General features: G+C 46.1%; 1 protein-coding gene across 1 annotated transcript in view; it reads right to left on the minus strand.

The window, feature by feature from the left end:
• Positions 1 to 19,451, minus strand: part of PKD1L1 (polycystin 1 like 1, transient receptor potential channel interacting) — a 1,793,388-nt gene that overhangs the window by 1,698,636 nt on the left and 75,301 nt on the right. The window lies entirely within an intron of this gene.

Below are 19,451 nucleotides of genomic sequence, written 5' to 3' on the forward strand. Positions count from 1 at the left end.
TCTGGGCTGCAGTGCTAAAATTATGGATACAGCTTCAGATGATGTTCAGTGTGTAATTCTAGAGTGGCAGAATGGCTTCAGATTGGCAGTGGCAATATCTACTCTAGACCTGTGAGTGTCACTTCTGAGTCTGAAACCATTAAAGAACTATCCTCCTTTTTAATCAAGATTCCCGAGGGTGCCACGTTTGTGGTGGGAGGAAATTTTAACTCCCAATTTGAACCACTTGATGGTTTGTTAGATGCTGTAAATCAGGAGGAGGAGGATGACGTCTGGAAAATCCCTCAAGTGGCAGGCCCTCCGGCAAGAGCATGGACCCCCCTAGCTGTACCAATCACTTCATTGACGTTGAGCCATTCGATTAGGGCATGTAATGGCCGCACAAAGTCTGATAACCCTCCTGCCTCCACTTTTAATCACTCAGGGAGGGAGGCACGTCTCGACTATATTTTTGTAGAGTGTAGGGCCTGGAATAGAATAGTAGACTTTAGGCTCACACACAGGGGGGAGAGTGATCATAATCCTCTAATTCTAGATTTTAATATCCCCGGCATCCATAAGGGCAGTTTATTACCGCAATCTGTTATACCCAATAGGGCTACCTTGTCAAGTAACAGACGCAGGGTAAGATGGGACAAGTTGGTCAAAAATCCCAATGGGTTAGCTACATTGTACACACAGGTAATCCCAGTATTGGTTGATGTAGCTGCTCTTACTGAACAGCATCCTATGAAAGATTTTCATGAAAGGTTGGGAGAACTTAATAATATATTAATAAGCACCCTCTCAGAAATTTTAAATCCCCCAGGTCCATGTGTAGGAGGGGTGGTAAGGAAGCCATCCTGGTACAACAAGGCATGTAGACGGGCGAAAAGCGAGCTACTTGTGGCATTAAAACAGAACAATAATAGGGATCTTATAAAAAGTAGGAGGCAAGTATACCGGAACCTCACTCACCATGCTAAGATCGAATGGGGGAATGAGAATTGGGCAAAGTTAACATTGGCTCTTGCGGTTAAAGACGCACGAAAGTTCTGGCAGATTGTGAGCACTGGCTCAGTTGAACCAGAGCTGGCAGTAGCACCAAATATTGCCACAGAGGTCTGGGAAGAACATTTTGCCAAATTGTACGAGGGGGATATCTCCAGCACGAACATCACCTCGCTTGATGCTGCGAGCACTCTTGTCTCTGTCTCGTCCGAGATTAGGTTCACTTTAGGTGAGGTCCGGGCGGCTATAGCTAAGCTCCCCGCGGGAAAAGCCCCAGGGCTGGACAAGGTCCCGGGGGACCTTTACAAACAGGAACCTGAGATATGGGCCCCCTATCTCTTAATAATTTTAAATGCAGTTCTTGGGGGAATGGCACTTCCAAATACTTGGCTGGGAGCTGAGTTGGTCCCGATCTTCAAGAAGGGGTCGCCTCTGCTCCCAGCCAACTACAGGCCAATCAGCCTAATAGATGTATATCTCAGAAACTTTTTGCCAGGCTGATTTTGGACCGCCTCTTGGACTGGGTTGAGGACTCTGAAATTTTAAGTGATTATCAAGCAGGCTTCAGAAGGAATGTATCCACCGCCGACCAGATTTTCAGACTAAACATGCTTTTCTGGAAAACTGTGAAAGTGGAGGGCGGTTCGCTTTATACTGTTTTCGTAGACCTTCGTGCGGCCTTTGACTTGGTTCCACGAAGGAAACTTTGGAGTGTATTAGGGGACTTAGGCATCCCAACCCCCCTTTTGAATATCTTAATACGACTCAATACGCAGAATTTCGCAAGGGTCAGGTGTGGGAGACAAGGCAATCCGTCATCTAGTTTCTCCGTTGGCAGGGGGGTAAGGCAGGGTTGCGTTCTGGCGCCAACCCTGTTTTGCCTTTATGTCAACGGAGTAATTACTCACCTGAATACGGTCCCCAATAGAGACGCCCCAAGGCTCGCTGGTTCAGGGATCTCTGCGATTATGTTCGCAGATGATACCCTGTTATTGGCAAAGACTCCGATGGGCATACAACGAGTTTTGGATGGCTTTGTCTCGTTTTGTCAAGACCGGGGACTAGAAATAAATACATCTAAAACGAAATTCATGATTTTTAATCCACCGAAAACATCTCGCCCAAACCCTGCTATAGGTGGTGTTCGTTTGGAAAGAGTGCAAACGTTTGAATACCTGGGATTAACTCTCAATGAAAATATGACTTGGGTGCAACATCAGATTAAAACCCAATTAAAGCTCTCGCAAAAAGCAGGGGGGGGGATTCTCAAACTCCTAAAACAATCTACGTCAAAACCTATTTGCACACCTCTTGAAATCTACAAAATGCAGGCACGGGGAGCGGTGATCTATGGAGGGGAACTGTGGGGTCACAGCTGTCCCCCAGAAATTACCGTTACGGAAAATAGGTTTCTTAGGCAGTTGGTATCTTTGCCCGCTAGTATGCCCCTACTTCCCCTTAGGTTGGACCTGGGATTGAGATCACTTAAGGAGGAATTAGGACTCAAGCCTCTAACTTTCTGGAGGCGTCTCTGGGTAACCCCTGAACTCGCCAGTTATAGGCATGAGCTTGCAGAATTGTTAAAATTCCCAAATGTTTGGAATTTCCCCTGGCTGAAATATATCAGGCAGGAATTTGACAGGCTAGGTTGCCCTTTACTATGGACCAACCCTGAACAAGCGTGCAGTGGTATATCCCGTAAAGAGCTAGTTAGTCTGTATTACGATTATAATTGGTCTGCCTGCTTAACGAATGCCCAAATGGGGACAATGACGAGTACATTCCTGGCACTAAAAGATCACTATAAACTGGAGACTGCTTTTGATATTATTAGCCCTAATGCTTATAGGAAGTTGTACCTCCAATGGAGATATGACTCCCTACCAAGAAGAGCCCTCACCAGCCGTTGGTGCCCCAATGCTCCCAGAAACTGTCCAGCTTGCATTACGGAGCTAGAGAATGATTTGCACATAGTCTTTTTCTGCCCTTCCTACCAGATTCCTAGGAAGAAGTGGATCATCCTTATTTGCAAAAACCTCGGGATCAGGCAGTGTTTTCACTCCTATCGAATATTAAAAACCGATTAATCCCCAATAATTGTTTTTGCTGTTACGAAATTCCTGGCTGCTATGTGGAATATCAGAAGGAAGTACGTGGCAAAATGAGATCAAATGTATTCGTGTACAATGCTGGGGTGTTTTGGGGGTATTGGTGATCAGAGGTTCCTTGGGCTGATTGTCTTTTTAACTTTAGATAATGTTTTTATGATGAATGAATTTTACGACACTTTGTACCTTTGTATTTTAAAAAAATTGTAATGATGTATGTTGAAATTTTATTGTGTACTCTTTTATGACATCTTTTTGTCGAAATAAAGACTAAATGAAATGAAATGAAATGTATGTTATAAGTGTTTGTGTTACATTTGATAGCTGGAAGAGGTTATGTGTGAGGATTGTTTCGTTGTGTGTTTTCGGTAAAAAGAGGAGTATGGTGTTGGTGGATGAAATGATGTAGGACAGAGTATAGGTTTGGAGGTGTAGAAAGGGCTCCATTAGGAGCAAGTAGAGGGTAGAGCTGGTGCTTTGTATGAAGAGTGAGTGTGCATCTGGATGGAGTAAAGTTTTGTATAATGTGGCTTGTTTTGTGATGGTGACGATTGGATTTGTTAGCGCTATAGGGCAGAGTGGTCTTTTGTGGGAGAGTGAAGGTGCAATTGAGTGGCAGGTGGGGTAGAAGGGTGTATATGTGTGGGTTGTGGAGTTTTGAGACAATGAAATGTGTTTAGGTTTTGTTTGCAGTACATGAGTCGCGTACATTTGCTGTGAGTGTGTTTATGTTTGTGGATGGGTTAAGATTGGTGCTGGTGATTGAAAAAAAGGGTAGTACTTTTGGCCCTAGGCCCAACCTATCCCAAACCGGCTCAAACGGGCAACTGCCCTTGTCCTTTCCACCCTTAGCCCATACGCCAAGGCTGAGACGCCCTAGGATAAATAGCCCTAGGGATCAGGTGGCATCTTCGGCCAATGGGAAACCTAGCTCTAACCCTAACCAATCACAACACTAGCTCTAAGTCATAGGACCAATAGGCAGTTGCGGCCGGAATGGCTCGTGGGTGGGGGGGGGTAGGGGGAGGGAGGGTCGCAGGGGGGAGGCCATAATAAAAAATAAATAAATGTACATTTAGGCCAGGTCCCGCATCTTTTCAGCTTCTGCTCTCCTATGCCCAACAGGAACAGGAAGCAGGCAGCCAGGCTTTCTCCCCTAAGCCAATCACAATGCTGCAATGCAGCATTGTGATTGGTCTGAGGACCGTGACACGGCGCTCAGCCAGGGCCGGGAGGGGTGAGCATGTTCTCGATGCAGGCTGCATTGGGAAAGTGCACTTGACTGGTTTGGGCGGACCAAGGCAACTCAGGAGTGGGCAAACTACTCCTCCCCTGCCCTACTCCATAAGCAGAGCCGCCCACCCCCAAAAGAAACATAAAATGGTAATAACTAAAGGTTATTACCATTTTATGTTTTAGCTTTTCGCACTGTGAGAAAGCAGTCTGGCGATGCTCCTTGGAGACCAGGTCTTTACAACCAATCGTAGCCCTAGTCTTAGCAATCAGTCAGAGCCCTAAGCCCCACGTCCAATAGAAAACCTAGCCTCAGGAACCAATCAGAATCCCAAACCTCTCAGCCATTCAGACCCTAACCTTAAGCCCTGAGTCCAATAGGAACCCCAGATAGAGGAACCAATCAATGTACAGAAGTGAAGACCAATAGGAAACCTATATAAGGGGCATGTGACCTTAAGCACAGGCTGATGGCAGGGGGGCAGGGAAACTGCTCCTGAAGACCAGAATCTCCTTGGAGAGAGGCAGGCTCAATTCACACTCCATGTCCAGGTTTTAACCCTGCAGGTAAGGCCAAAATCTAAGCCACTTAATATATTGCTTTTCGCGCACTTCAACAAATCACTTTTTTCTATCAAACAATAAGTGCTACATACCCTTTCCAAAAACAGTTTAAACCATAAAGCAGATAAAGCAGTCTTTTAAATAAACACTGCTTAGCCTCTGAGGATGTACTTTGCATTTTTAATTTAAAAAATAAAAAAGGGGAAGGGCTTTCCCCTGCAGGCCTACGTACGGTACAGGGGAAACTAGGACACAAATTCAAACAGTCATGGGTGGAAAGAACCCCAGCAGTTTTCACAGTCCAAATTGCCCAGAAACCAAGAGTTCTATTTAAACAGTCACAAGTAGAAAAGCAGCAGTTTTAAACTTTCAGAAATTCACAGCACAAGTCTGTGTTCATACCACCACCTTTGTTGTTAATTCACCGGACTGTTTGGACACAGAGGTTGGGGCTACAATTTGGAGGTGCCTATCTTGGGGTTCCCTGCAGAGACCTTAAAGAGCTTCTCCAGGTGTGAGAGGAGGGCGGCTCAGGGTTACTTAGGAGCTAACTGGACAATCAGCAAGGTACAGGCTGATGGCCCGGGGGCAGGGAAGCTGCTCCCGAAGACCAGAATCTCGTTAGAGACAGACTGGCTCAATACACACTCCATGTCCAGGTTTTAACCCTGCAGGTAAGGCCGACATCCAAGCCATTTAATATACTGCTTCAGCTAAGCTTAACTTACATATAGTTACTGCACCTGCCTGGACATGGTCTGCTTAGCAAAATGCTGCCACAAGCGGCTTCTGCTATGCAGGGGTAGAGGGAGTTATCCATCGAAATTAGAGGATGGGAAGATAATTAAATTGTCTACCAATTCTTAGGAGCACCAGAACTGCAGTTTGAAAGGGGCCCCAAGAACTTGAGGCTCAATCTGTGCCAAAAAAGGGAAAATACAGATGAACCTCAGGACAGAGAAAACTGCAATGGGGATGAAGTATATGCACAGGCGGGCACAGACTTTCATCCTTACAGACAAGGCAGTCGACTTTAATCATTACTCTACTGAATACATTTGACTTTAAAAGGCCAAGTTGAGAATATGGAATTAAAATTTGTACTTGGGATTTTTCCCCACCGATATGGAAGACTTCGGCCACAGGTATCCCTCCGTGCTGGTCATGATGAGGAATCTCCAAAGTTACATATGTGCTTCTGCTATTATAATCAATGGCATGCAACTTAAAGTAACTTTTGCTCAAATAAAATCACTTCAGTGACTATGTTGAAAATGAATTCAGTTCAAGCTGCCCTTTTGAAGAGCGGTTTCGTTTTCTTTAAGCTCGTGAATGGCTTTGTCATTCCAAATAACCATGTTTGCTATTGCTCTCCCGCTTCTGTTTGTGTTCTAAAGGATAACGTTATGTAATGGTGAGCTTGAAGTTGAGGGGTAGAAAGGGATACTTTGACTATATATTAATTTAGAATATACACACATTCACGGAACAAACCCATTTCCAGCACTGGAAATCCGCATTCTTGTTAATTGGTTATTTTTTCAATCCAGTGGCTAACCAATAGAAGCACATATCAATTTCAAGATCTCTTGCATAACATACAACACGATAAACTCGGGGCTTCCATGCGGCCTGCTACATAATCACACCACAGGGACAAAATAGCTAACATGAGGAAAGCCGAGACTGACACAGAAGGTTCTAAAAATTAAGAAAACCAAGACTGTAGCAGGATTTTCCCTGCCTACTTGCAAGTCTATGGAACAAGAACCCATAATAGTAAGAACAATTGCAAGCCTCTTTACATTCTGAAAAAACCTTAATACACAGATTTTCAAACACTTTCCAACATAGTATTTTCCTCACTAGTAGCTAGGTCTCAACTCTGTGGATTCCCCCTAGAATATACATTTGAAAGTTGAAGTTATAAAGGAGTTCTATTGTAACAATTGTATTATATATAAAGCGCCCCACTGCCCCTGTGAATCGTGTCCTGGTCCATTAATGCCATAAATAAAAGAATTTGTGCGATAGTTCAACTATAGGATAGGGAGGTCACATTAAATGCAAAACCATGTGGGTTGTGTGGTTGTCTGCCCTGTTAGGTTTCAATGTTTATGCTTTTCAACAGCCAGGTGAATTTTGTGGAACTCGAACTGATCTGGTCACAACGTTTTAAAGGCATTCATAAATACTCCAAAAAATAGGAGGCATTTCCAAACGCTTTGGTGCAATTAGTAAACACCATTAATATGGAGAACTCTAGTTTTAGAACAATTATTTATTTTGCAGTTAGCATATCACATATCTTAAAAGCAGTATGAATTATTTCTAAAGCATGTACAGTGCTGGAATATATAAAGTAAACATTAAGAACTTCTCGTACACAGAAAATAAAAGTGTACTAATTACATACTAGAGCCGCTCCGGTGATATTTAGCACTGTGAACGCCCTGTCAACCTATCCTGAACCACATGGACCACAATGCTTTGGGGCAACACGCTGGTAGGACAAGCAGTGTGCGACCAATTGGACTTTCTTTTATATTCAAGCTCTCTTGAGCTGGTGGGGCTGACGAGACCGGGTTACGCACCTGCGTGCCACGAGCGGTACCGGACCTCAGAATATTTTTTGGCAGCCTACACAGCACCCCTACATATATGCCTATTCCCTGCTGACGAGAGGTAACAACCTCGTAACACGTGTCCAGGGATGGCCAACGCGACAGTGATTTTTCCTCAAGACCCTGGCAGAGGCGCACCCGCTGATGCTTACTTCATGGACCACAATGCTTTGGGGCAACACACTGGTAGGACAAGCAGTGTGCGACCAATTGGACTTTCTTTTATATTCAAGCTCTCTTGAGCTGGTGGGGCTGACGAGCCCGGGTTACGCACCTGCGTGCCACGAGCGGTCCCGGACCTGAGAATATTTTTTGGCAGCCTACGCAGCACCCCTACATATATGTCTATTCCCTGCTGACGAGAGGTAACAACCTCGAAACACGTGTCCAGGGATGGCCAACGTGACAGTGATTTTTCCTCAAGACCCTGGCAGAGGCGCACCCGCTGATGCTTACTTCATGGACCACAATGCTTTGGGGCAACACGCTGGTAGGACAAGCAGTGTGCAACCAATTGGACTTAACCTATCCTGAAGGGGGCTGGGCTATAAAGGCTCCCCAACCTTTACTTTCTATCCTAGTATTGCTCAGTTATGGTGGCTTGGTGATCACATTAGTTGCTGCCATGTACATTTGAACATTTTCAGGATGTAGCACAGTCAGTCCCTTTGGATTCCAAAATTGCTTTGAAATGTGCGTCAGCTCCCTTCAGCCATTACTTTGAGATTGTGTTTTGGAGCTGGCGTGATCTATGCAGAGTGACCCACAAACCTTTTGCCTTCACCTCTACTGTTTTCTGAATTTGTTTTTGTTGGCATTAGAAGTCTGTAAACCTTACTACTGCTAACCAGTGCTAAAGTGCTTGTGCTCTCTGCCTAAAACATGGTAAAATCAGCTTATTGTCAGTTGGTACATTTAATTTACTTATAAGTCCCTAGTACATGGTAATACATGTAACCAGGACCTGTAAATTAAATGCTACCAGTGGGCCTGCAGCACTCATCATGCCTCCTACCCACTAAAGACGCACTTTGAAAGATGTCTTGTGCCTGCTCATGCAGCCTGTAGTACAGAATCTTCCTTTTTTATTCATATACATCACACCTAAGATCGGCCCTAAAATCCCATTGGGCAGGGTGCACTGCATTTAAAAAGTAGGACATGTGGGTATAAGTTTTACATCTTGGTAGTGAAAAACTCCAGAATTCGTTTTCACTACTGTAAGGCCTACCCCTCCCATAGACTAGCATTTGGTTGATTTATTATATTTAATAAGTGCTAACTTTTCATTAGTAGCAGGTAGAAATGTCATGTTAGACTCTAATGAATTGCAATTTCAAATACTCTCCAATGGTGAAGTCGGATTTGAAGTCAATTCTGAAAATGCCTTCTGTCAGTGTCCTGTGTCACATGACTGAATGGCTCTGCTGTTGGGCTTTGTCCATTCTTCCTAGACAATGAGACAAAAGGGGACTAGCTGTTAGAAAAATGGATCATCCTGACAGGATGGCTGGGGGCAGAGCGGTTACCTGCCACATTTAGACTTCAAAGGCCTCCAACAGACACAAAGGAGCCGGATCCTAGTCAACCCAGACTTCTTCGAGCCTTGGCAGGGAAGGGAACATCTTTTCAGAATCAGATATGGGGGTAGAATAGGGACCCCCCCAACCCACTTCATAGGCCGGCGCCAGGTGTGAATATTGGACCCACACCTCTTCAGTACACTCCAGGCCCTGAGGAAGAATTCAACCTCCAGGGGACTGCCCTTCTGCTACGAGAGGACTGTCCTACTGTTTCAAGAGAAACTGGACCATATACTTTAACCCAGTATCACCAGAAGTGATGCCAAGGACCAGTTTGCTGGCCTCCTGTGTGAGCTACAGGAACACAACAAGCTCCGGAGGCCTTGAACCCTGCACCTGGCCTCTACTGGAGTAAGTCCTAATTCTCCTTCCCCTAAGTGGTGCCCCCAGGTTCTGGATACCTGAGAATAGCATTTGAGGTGCTGCAAAAAGAACAATTGATCGACGGAATGCTGAACAATGTCAAACATTCACCGCCAGGAAATCAATCTGGGCCTAAATCCTTTGTTTTTTGCCCACCATGTCATTGCAGTTCAAACCCAGCCACTTGCAAATCAGTCTTGACCCTGGTCCCCATGGGAACACTCCAGCCTGCACTGCCAGACCAGGTCCTCCTTGGGCTAGAAACAAGCTTCCTATGGCTGGTTTCGGGGTATCATCCCTCATCAGTCAGCTTAGCTTGAATCCAGTGGCATGGTTTGAGGTGCTGCTCCAAAGGATGGAACATTGGTCTGATCAAGGGCAACATGTACCAAGTCAGACCATTTACTGGATGAGAGATGCACAGAGGGGCGGTCTTGGTGAGAAGGAAACAAAGAGAAGTATCCCACCTATATTGGTAGATGAGGGAATATATTCACATTTGATGGTTTAACACCAGGGTGTAAATGTGAGTTGTATGGGGGACTGATTCAGAAAGGTGGGTGACACACACTTATTTAGTTATGGTTGCTGATCTTCCTTGACGTTTATTGCACTGCACATATTGCAACATGATGCGGTAGCTGAACTTTCTCTTCCAAGCCAGACCATTATTGTGTAATATGACATGTATATTTGGTTTACATATGAACTGGAATAAATACATTTGAAAAATGGAAAAAAGGGAAAGTGCTGTTCCAGCCCAACCCTAAAACTTAGGACTTAAAACCATTTTCACCAAAAATGTCCAAGAAAACAGACATAAGACCGGGACCTCCCTTCCAGCCAATCTGCTCAAGGTGCATCAGTGATCAGCCTGACTACGCAGTAGCTCCTGCTACATGCTACTCCGCATCAGCAAACCCTATTCAGCAGGGTCTCTCTGCGACAATATCCGGACTCGTGGAACTCTCTTTGGCTACATCCTGCAGCTTCGTCTTGCGAGAGGTTTTCAACTTCCAAAATGTTGTCTTAGTCTGAAGGTAAAAATCTTCATCCGGCTCAATGATGATGGGCTCCCAATCGATGACAACGACCTCCTTGGCCTAGTAATCCAACTTTTCCTGCTTTGAGCATTTTCCCACCATCTTCGACTGCTTCGCCGAGACTTTATCTATCTGCGCACAGCAATGATGGCAACTCCTACTCAGACACATCTCAGTGCCTTGCCCTGATGAACACTTCCTTCTCCTGGACTTTTCTTCAAGACATTTTCTGTGTTTGTGAGCCAATACCGAGCCCAAAAAACCCTTGCATCTGACCCGCGCTACATTACGGCCAGCCTTAACCTTTGGCTTTGCCCCTGTCTCACGTGACCAAATACATTTGGGTGCTTTGATCTTTTAGGTGCTAGATCTCACTTAGATCTTTAAAAATTCAGTTCTACTCCTTAGATTTATTTCATTAGTGACTTTTGGTTTATTTATTAAAATATTATATTTTTTTCTAAATTGGTTTTGGATTTTTCTTGTGTTGTGTTTTCACTTCATTACTGTTTGTGTGATACATAAATATTTTACACATTGCCTCTGAATAGAACTGGACTGCTTTTGTGTCAAACTATGAGAAGGTTAAGCAGATTTAGTTAGAGACGCTTGTGGTTCACCCTAATAAAGACTGCGGTTGTTGCTTGAGTAGGGTCTTCACCCCCTCAATCAATAACTACATTTCTAAACACAGTGTCAATCAAATCTTGGCTAGCAAGAAGAATATTCCTGTCTCTCAAACAATGGCCTCATACAGAAGCTTCCATTGTAGTGCATGAGGTGCATTGTTTTACCCCACTAAAACCAACTTTTGTTGCATAATAATTAAAGGCTTACTTGAAGCATCTGATGATGAAATAACAGGTCTCACAAATATGGTAGAATCAGTTTCGGCAAAGCCTGACAATGGCAGCCCGCCCCCATGCCATGGATGGTATGATGGGTCAACTTAAATCTTTTTCTTTCACCAAAAGATAAACTTCCAGAAAGGGGGAGGGGGACTCAAAATAAACTATTAATTTTGCTTTCCATGCTGGGAGTTTCGTCCAAGAGTGTGTGAGGTAGGGAAAGCAAGTGTCAGGCAGGCAGAGCATATGCCAATTTCTGGCAGATGCCTAGATACCGCTATCCTCTGTTTAGGGCTTAAAACATTTTTATTGGCATTAGTCTTTAATATCCAATCCTTATCATATTGTTCAGTGAATTATCAAAGTTATTGTACATCTCTTCTATGGCAGGCATACAATCTTTACAGGTTACCTTTAGTAACATTTCAAATAGGCCATAGGAGGGGTAGTCTACTGATTTAGATACATATAGAGCATAACAACATTTGTTGCAAAAATATTTTGTCTGTAGAGTTGGGAAATGGTAATTTACGTTATACATATAGTCACGCATTATATGCCAGATTGCAAATGTTCCATATTTATTAATTAACAAAAAGGAAACTGTGTAACTAATAGAATATATTATCTGTTTAACAGATTGTGCAGTGGGGCTAGGAGTCACATAAGTAACAGTAAGTGAGGTAGTTTGTCTGCGTCTCGCTAATGGGGGGGAGAGGCAGCACCGGGGGAGGGGGGGACAAAGGGGGGGGGGGGTCGACATGTGCCACTTTCTCTAAAGGCTATCCTCCACACACCAGTTCTTGAGTTCGCAGTGCTCTCAGCTCGAATGTGGAAGCTGAGCTATACAAGTAGTCTCTCGGGTTAGCTATGGATGAGCATTGTACCAGGGTCTGCTTGCTGCAATGGTTCTGTGTAGGGCGACTCAGTGCTATGAGGAAACACTTCCCCTTCAGTCTTCTTCGCAGCTTGTCTGAGTCCTATCCTCATTCTGTCATCTGTGTCCCTGTCTGGGTTTTCCCATGCCTCCAGTATCTCCTTCCAGTGGTCAACTAAAGTGACTTTTCCTCAGTCCTCGCGCCTCCTTCCTCGTCAGCACTCTACTCTCTGCACCAGTCCAGTGCGTATCGTCCCACTTCAAAGCTTCTACTGCTGGTCCAGAGACGGACTTCCACGTCAGCGCTATACATCTTTTAGCTAGTACCAGATCTAGGTCTAGGAATTTATTTCCTGCTTTCCTCTTACGAGGACAGGGGAAAAGCCCCAGGAAGCACACCCATAACGTTGGCTCCAGCGTGCGTCCCACTGCCCTCCCATAAGTTACAGTATTTCATCCCAGTACCATCTGGGCGCAGTCCCAAACCATATGCATGAAGTCTGCATCTACCCGGTCGCATCTTTGGCATTTATATTCAGTGCCTCCAAAGGCAAGGTGAAGTTTATGAAACGTCTTGTATGTCATATGTACGTAGATGAACCATGTATACGTCAACCTAGTATTATGTGAGACCTTCCTGGTGCATGCTAGGATTCTGGGCCTTTTCGGGTCAGTAACGGTTCGGCCCAAAGCGGTCTCCCGAGTACGTAATTTCGTCAGGGGTGTGCAGATCATCTCTAGCTGCGATATATAAAACCATTTTACCTGATGTCTTGCAGCACCTAATGTAAGAGGAGATTGTAGCATCACGTGTCGCTTAGACTCTTCCTGACTCCCCCCCACAGCTCCCTGAAGGTGCACAGTATTATCTCACAGGTTAGGAAGTGGCCTGGTTGCAGTCATAGCTCTCAAGCAGGTCCTCAAATGGAGTCAGGGTCTCCGGTTGGTAGCAATCTCCCACTTTTACCAGTCCAGCCTCAGTCCAGGGTCTCAACAATATTTGAGTTAGTATAATCTTGGGATTTCCGTGGGGGAGGCCCACTAATAGCAAGTCCGGTGAGATTTTCCTACTTTAAAGAGACAGCGCCTCCAACAGGGTGATGCTGTGATTGGTAACAATGATAGGTATGGGGTGGTAATGCCCACTTCGAACATCTTTGCCAGTAACAAGTCTGTATGGATCCCCTTGGTAAGTAAGGTCAGTACCCTCTGGGCCCGCAGCTGCCAACCATTGCGCCAGCCATTGGAAAGGAGAGGCTAAAAAATAGAGTTTGAAATCAGGCACTACAAGTCCTCCCTCTGCAGAGGGACGTTGTAAGATCGACAGGTCTACTCGCCGCCTCCCCTTGTCCCATATCAAATCTTGCAGTAGGGCATCTAATTGCCTGAACCATGAAGCGGGGACATTCATGTGGAGAATAGTGAAGAAATACAGTAGGCGCGGTAGGCTGACTATTTTAGCAAGGGAGACCCGCGCTATGATCAGCAGTTGTAATGTACACCAGAAGGAGACGATTGATCTCAGGTGTGAGAAGTTAGCCTGGCATATGATGTCCACCAGTTCTAGTGGGCACCTTGCACCAGTCTAATCGACCCTTATTGATGGTGGATGTAAAGTCAACCTTATAGAAAGCTATCCTAGTGGTAGCATGGACCAGTATTCATCAGGCTAAGACTTCAGAGAGCATGTGAAGCAAGTTGTTTTACCAATTATAATCCCTTGAATACCAAATGAAAGGACACCATACAAGGTATATATCAAATATATATGTATTTATTCTAAAAAAGTCCACATTTGTAAAGCGCACAATCAACCGTAAGGGTCTCTAGGCGCTGGGGGCCGTCGGGAAGATTAAGCGAGCTATTGCCCAGAGTCACATGGTGCTGGGCTAACCTGCCGCCGGAGCCGGGGATCGAACCGTGGTCCCCAGATTCCAGCGTCAGTCGCCCTGGCCGCGGCGCCACACCTCTTCCCTCAACACAACCCCTCTGCACTCTTTCTGAGGTCAGAGGTAAAAGTACAATAAAAGGTACTTAATTAGCATAAGATAAGTTGCACAGTATACGTTTTGCCCTAGGGACCTCACAAACCATATACTAAAATGATGGTATAAGAACCACGTCTGGAATAGAACGTAGGCCTAGGGAATCGCTGGGGCTACACTAAACCACCAAAGGTTAGGAAGTAGGAGGCCCACTGGAGATGCGTGCAGTGTCTAAACACAGCCGCGAGTTACCATTGACTTTCTATGGGAAACGAAGAAGTTACAAAGTTACTGTTTAAGGGCACTTCCGGATGGACTACGACAAAACCCCTTTAGACTAGGACACTTCAAGAGTCGAGACCCACAGGAGCACTGGAGTACTCGTGTTACCTCACCCAGGGAAGCCGGGAGCATAGGTGCCTTTTGGTGTCTGGTTTCGTCATCGTTTTCTATGGAGATCTGCAAAGAAGTGTTGCAGGCGACGAAAGGAAAAGTGTCCGGGTGGATCCAAGGGTGGATCGAAGATCTGAAGAACCTGAAAGCAGAGGGGACAGAGTCTGGGTCACTAGCCAGTGACCAGGAAGGAACCAGGCGATGTCGCGTCGATCTCAGGTGAAGAAATGAAGCTTGTCTCTGCAGCCACGAGGTCCAGGAGGTGTCGACGACAACCAGGAGCTGGATTCAAGCTGTCCCACAAAGGATCTAGTTGACTGCGGTGGTGGTATCCGGTTGGACTTAACAAGCCTTAGCAAATGCAATCCATGCAGGAGATGAAGATTGGCTTCGGTGCAGACCAGTAAGGTCTGTGGGGCTTCTCCTTTTTAGGGAGGCTGGAGCAAGTCAAGAGCAACCAGGAAAGCAAGTTAGATTCAATATGGAGTCCTCCGGGGGCTCAATAGCCAATGGACTGGGAACCAGGAAGACGCATCAAGCTGAAATGCAAGAGCGGGCACCACGGGACACTCGTGGAGTGTGGAGGGCTGCGCTTCGGTGCAAATGGTGCTCGGGTCTGGGGCTTCTCGTACCCCAATGCACAACTGCGAGTTGCCTCGGGAGTCGATGCAGTTAGCAAAATGCAGGATGTACAGGAGTTCCGGTCTCGCGTCTCTCGTGTCTGCCACAGGTCTCAGCTTTGCTGGGATCGTCGAGCGGGGACAGAGATGTCTGGAAGTCTATGTCCTGAGTCGCAGAGTCTTCGAGTTCTGGCGGGAGCCTCGACAATGTAGACCAGCAAGTTACTGGTGGTGCCTGTTTGCACAGGGTGGTCACTCCTTGACCACAAGGGAGATGTCTTCCATCTTCCAGTCGAAAAGGAATGTCGAAGGCCCAGGATATGTATTGCAAAGATTTGTCCAGGGTAATCTAAAGTCCTAGGGACACCGCTCCTATTCTTATACTAAGGTTAGGGGCTGGACTACCTGGTAGGTCCCTCCTATGAGTGGACCTGGGAAGGAGGTGGTTACACCCCTTTCCCTTTGTCCAGTTTCACGCCAGAGCGGGCTGGAGTGCCCCAGCAACTGGTTTGAACCGGGCTATGCATGGAGCACCTTGTGTGCCCCAGGCAGTGTCTGGAAAAGCATCTGCTGATGCAGCCCTCCCTGCCCCAATACACAAAACCCTGTCTGGGGAGGTGTTGGCACCTCCCTGGACAGGAAACCTATTGTCCAGGCCTCCCCTGCCGGAGTTTCATCCAGCAGCAGGTGGTCAGACTCGTGTCTGTGGCAGCAGAATCCATTCTGTGATGCTGAGGCTCTGTTTAACTTTAACCGGGTAAACCAGTAACTACATGTCTTCTCGCTCTAGAAGGGTGGAATGCTACCCCCGCCACCAGGAATGGCTGGGGGTAGTATTCCAAAAGTGTTTGACACCTTACACAACATGTTTTGATAAAGCCAAACCAAAGTTTGCAATAATCGCGAGGATCATAATGCACTTAAGAGTATATGGTATGGCTATATCATAGAACAGCTATAAGGAGATGGTTTTGAAAGCTGCAGAGGGGCACCCTCTCACATAAAACCAAGCACTCTGCCTCCAGGATTGTTGAGGCCTACCATAGGAGTGGCATATATATATATATATATATATATATATATATATATATATATATATATATATATATATATATATATATATATATATATATATATATATATATATATATATATATATATATATATATATATATATATATATATATATATATATATATCTCTAAGTAAGGGGTGTTTACACCACCTTACCCAGGCTGTGTGAACAGGCCTGTGGTGTCAGTTTGGAGGGCCAGTCAGGGGTGGCATAATACCTGCTGCAGCCCCTGGTAGGCCTTGGATGCACCTTTGCCTTGGGTACCTATGGTACACTATACAGGAACTCACAAAGGTGACCCAATACCCAATCTGGTATGTACCTAAAGTACATGGAGTCCATTTTACAGAGAAATCAGATAGGCTGGGGCCCTGAATAGCACGGTCCCAGTCCAACTAAGTCGAAAACCAGCAAAATACCAGGCAAAAAGTGATGGTAACCATATAGTCAGATATCCACCTTCCTACACAACCCCCTCCCAAACGAAAGGAGATAAGGCTATCCTTGTCCAGGTAAGCCTATATTGACTAAGTGGCCATATAAGAAAGTACCTGCACAAGCATGGTTACCCCCTGTCTTATGGTCCACTAAGCCATCCCTCACCCTAAAGGTATCAGAGAGTCTCCGCCATAGGGAATTTCTACCTGTGGGGTGTTTTGGCAAAGTAAAAGGCTGGTGCTGGGATGGAGTACTGAAGTGAGGCTCCCCATAAATGCCTTTTTTCCATGACTGAGTTGCACTGTGCTCTCAGGGTCAACCTCTGGTTGCCTACAGCTGGGGCCCTTTGGTTGGACTACTGGAGGGACAGGTCAGGTTTGGAACCACTGGGTGCCAGGTTTGCCTGTGTCCAACAGAGTCCATCTGGGGGAGGTTCCTACACAAGGGTAAGGGAGAACCCTCAGAGGGTTGAGGAATTTTCACCTGGCTAGGGCTGCTAGACTGGGTGCCCCTAATCTGCTGATGGGGGGGGGGGGTCCTCTTGACAGGGGGCCCTTTGGAGTCCACTGGCCTACCTGACCTCTACAGCCCTGGGCAGACTGAGGCATGGGTAGGGAGGGGCAGGTTACCTGCTCCAGACTGGGTACCACATTGGAAGGGTCCACTGACATCAGGGGCTCTGTCAGGCCAGGCCAGGCCAGGCCTGCCTACCTTAGGGGCAGTTCCTTCACAAGGGGTAGGGTCAGTTCCCTGAGGATGCTGACCCTTTCCTAATATCTGGTGGAAGGGAGACTTTTCTTCCTCCCCAATGCTCTCTGTCTGAGTGGAGTGATCCACAGTTTCAAGCTTCACAACTTCACAACACAAAAATCTGTTTGGGTTTGGGCTGTGACCATCACAGCCCTATCATCCTTTTCAGGGAGGCCTATCGTTTTGGAATGGGCCTGTTGCTCTATCTCAGCCCAGGTTGAGATCTCCAGATCATTGCTCAGTAAGCAATCTACAGGCAAGTTTGTAGACACTGACACTCTCTTTGGGCCAGTGACACCTCCCCAGCTGAGATTTACTACTGCCATGGAATGATCTGTCTTAACTACATCAATATTGACCACCTGGTAGCTAAACCTAGGTAACAGTTGTTCTGAGGGTACTAGTTTCTCAGTCACCATGGTGATACTAGCCCCTGTGTCCCTATAGGTCACATCTCTTTGACCATTGATGGGGGGCTCCTGTCTGTACCTGCCCAAGGTATTGGGACAAGCAGTGAAGTTGGCAAACCCCATGCCATTTTCACAGACTAGAGTTGCTGCTGTAGTAGGGGACCTGGTTAGGCCAGAGTCCACCTGAGTTCCCCAAGCAAACCCAGTCACATTTTTGGGGGCACTCACACCACCTTGGGGATTATTACTAGTAGTAACAGGAGGTGTTGGAGTATTACCTGGAGGAATATTATCCTTATGGTTGGCTTTTGGGCAACTGCTGTCAGCTTTCCAATAGCCAGGTTGCTTACATACATGGCAATAAGGTTTCTTGATATTAGAGGAAGGAGTTTGGGACCCAGCCCCTTCAGAGTATTATTGGGGCCCTGCTGTGGATTTCTCTGTAGATTTATCCCCACCTTTCTCTTATGGTTTGGTAGAATCTTTCTTCTGGTCACCACCCTGATTTTTAGGCCTAACCCTGGTTCTGACCCATTTTTCTTCTGCCTTCTTACCCAATTCTTGGGGAGAGGTCAGATCAGAGTCCACCAGGTGCTGGTGTAGAAGCTGGTTTTGACAATTATTAAGGATCTGCTCCCTCATTATCAAATTATACAATCCTGTATAGTCTTGTACTTTGCTGCCCAGTAACCAGAGCCTTAGTATCACAATCTACAAAATCAGTCCAGTCCTGAGTCTGTGTCTTCTGGGTGTCTCTGAACAGCAACCTATACTGCTCAGTGGTTAAGCCAACCCCATCTATCAGAGCACTCTTCAGGACAGTGTAGTTGTCAGCATCCCCTTCTTTAACAGTGAGGAGCTTATCTCTGCCTTTATCTGAAAAGGAGAGCGACAAAATTGCTGCCCACTGACTCTGGGGTACCTGCTGCACTTTGCAGGCCCGCTCCAAAGCAGTGATTCACTTGTGGATGCCATCCCCTATCGGATAGGGGGGCACAATTATGTTCAGGTTCCTATGGTCATGAGACCTTTCCCTACCACTAGGGATGTGGCTGCCACCAGTGGGCTCTAGCCCACACAATGTATTCTCTCTCTCAAAAGCTAGGGTCTCTTTTGCAAGGGCAACTTATTGCCTCTTGATCCACAGCTTGACCTCTCTCATTCTAGCTTTATGCTCTTCTCTGAGGGGAAGTCATTTTCCTTTGAGCAGAGGCATTGGACCCTATTGAGTCAGAATGCTCAGAACCACTGGAAAGTGATCTGGGCCTTCTGTTCCCACCATTAGACCTACTTGGAAGGTCAGAGGGAGGCCTACCCTGGCCTTCTCCACCTCCAGATAGTCATGTGTTGCCCAGGTGAGGTTCATCAACCTATCCCTGGTCAGCATCCACATCATCATCAGAGACCAGTGGGTTCTCCCCAAGAGGATTCTCTTCTGTTGAGGGATGGCCCCCCACTCTACTACCTTGGCTACCTGGGTCTGATGTATTCTCTACATCATGAGCCACTAATATATCTATCAGGTGGTTAAAGGTTGGACTCTGTCC

Source organism: Lissotriton helveticus, chromosome 4_1, assembly GCF_964261635.1.
Source record: "Lissotriton helveticus chromosome 4_1, aLisHel1.1, whole genome shotgun sequence".
Classification (NCBI taxonomy): domain Eukaryota; kingdom Metazoa; phylum Chordata; class Amphibia; order Caudata; family Salamandridae; genus Lissotriton; species Lissotriton helveticus.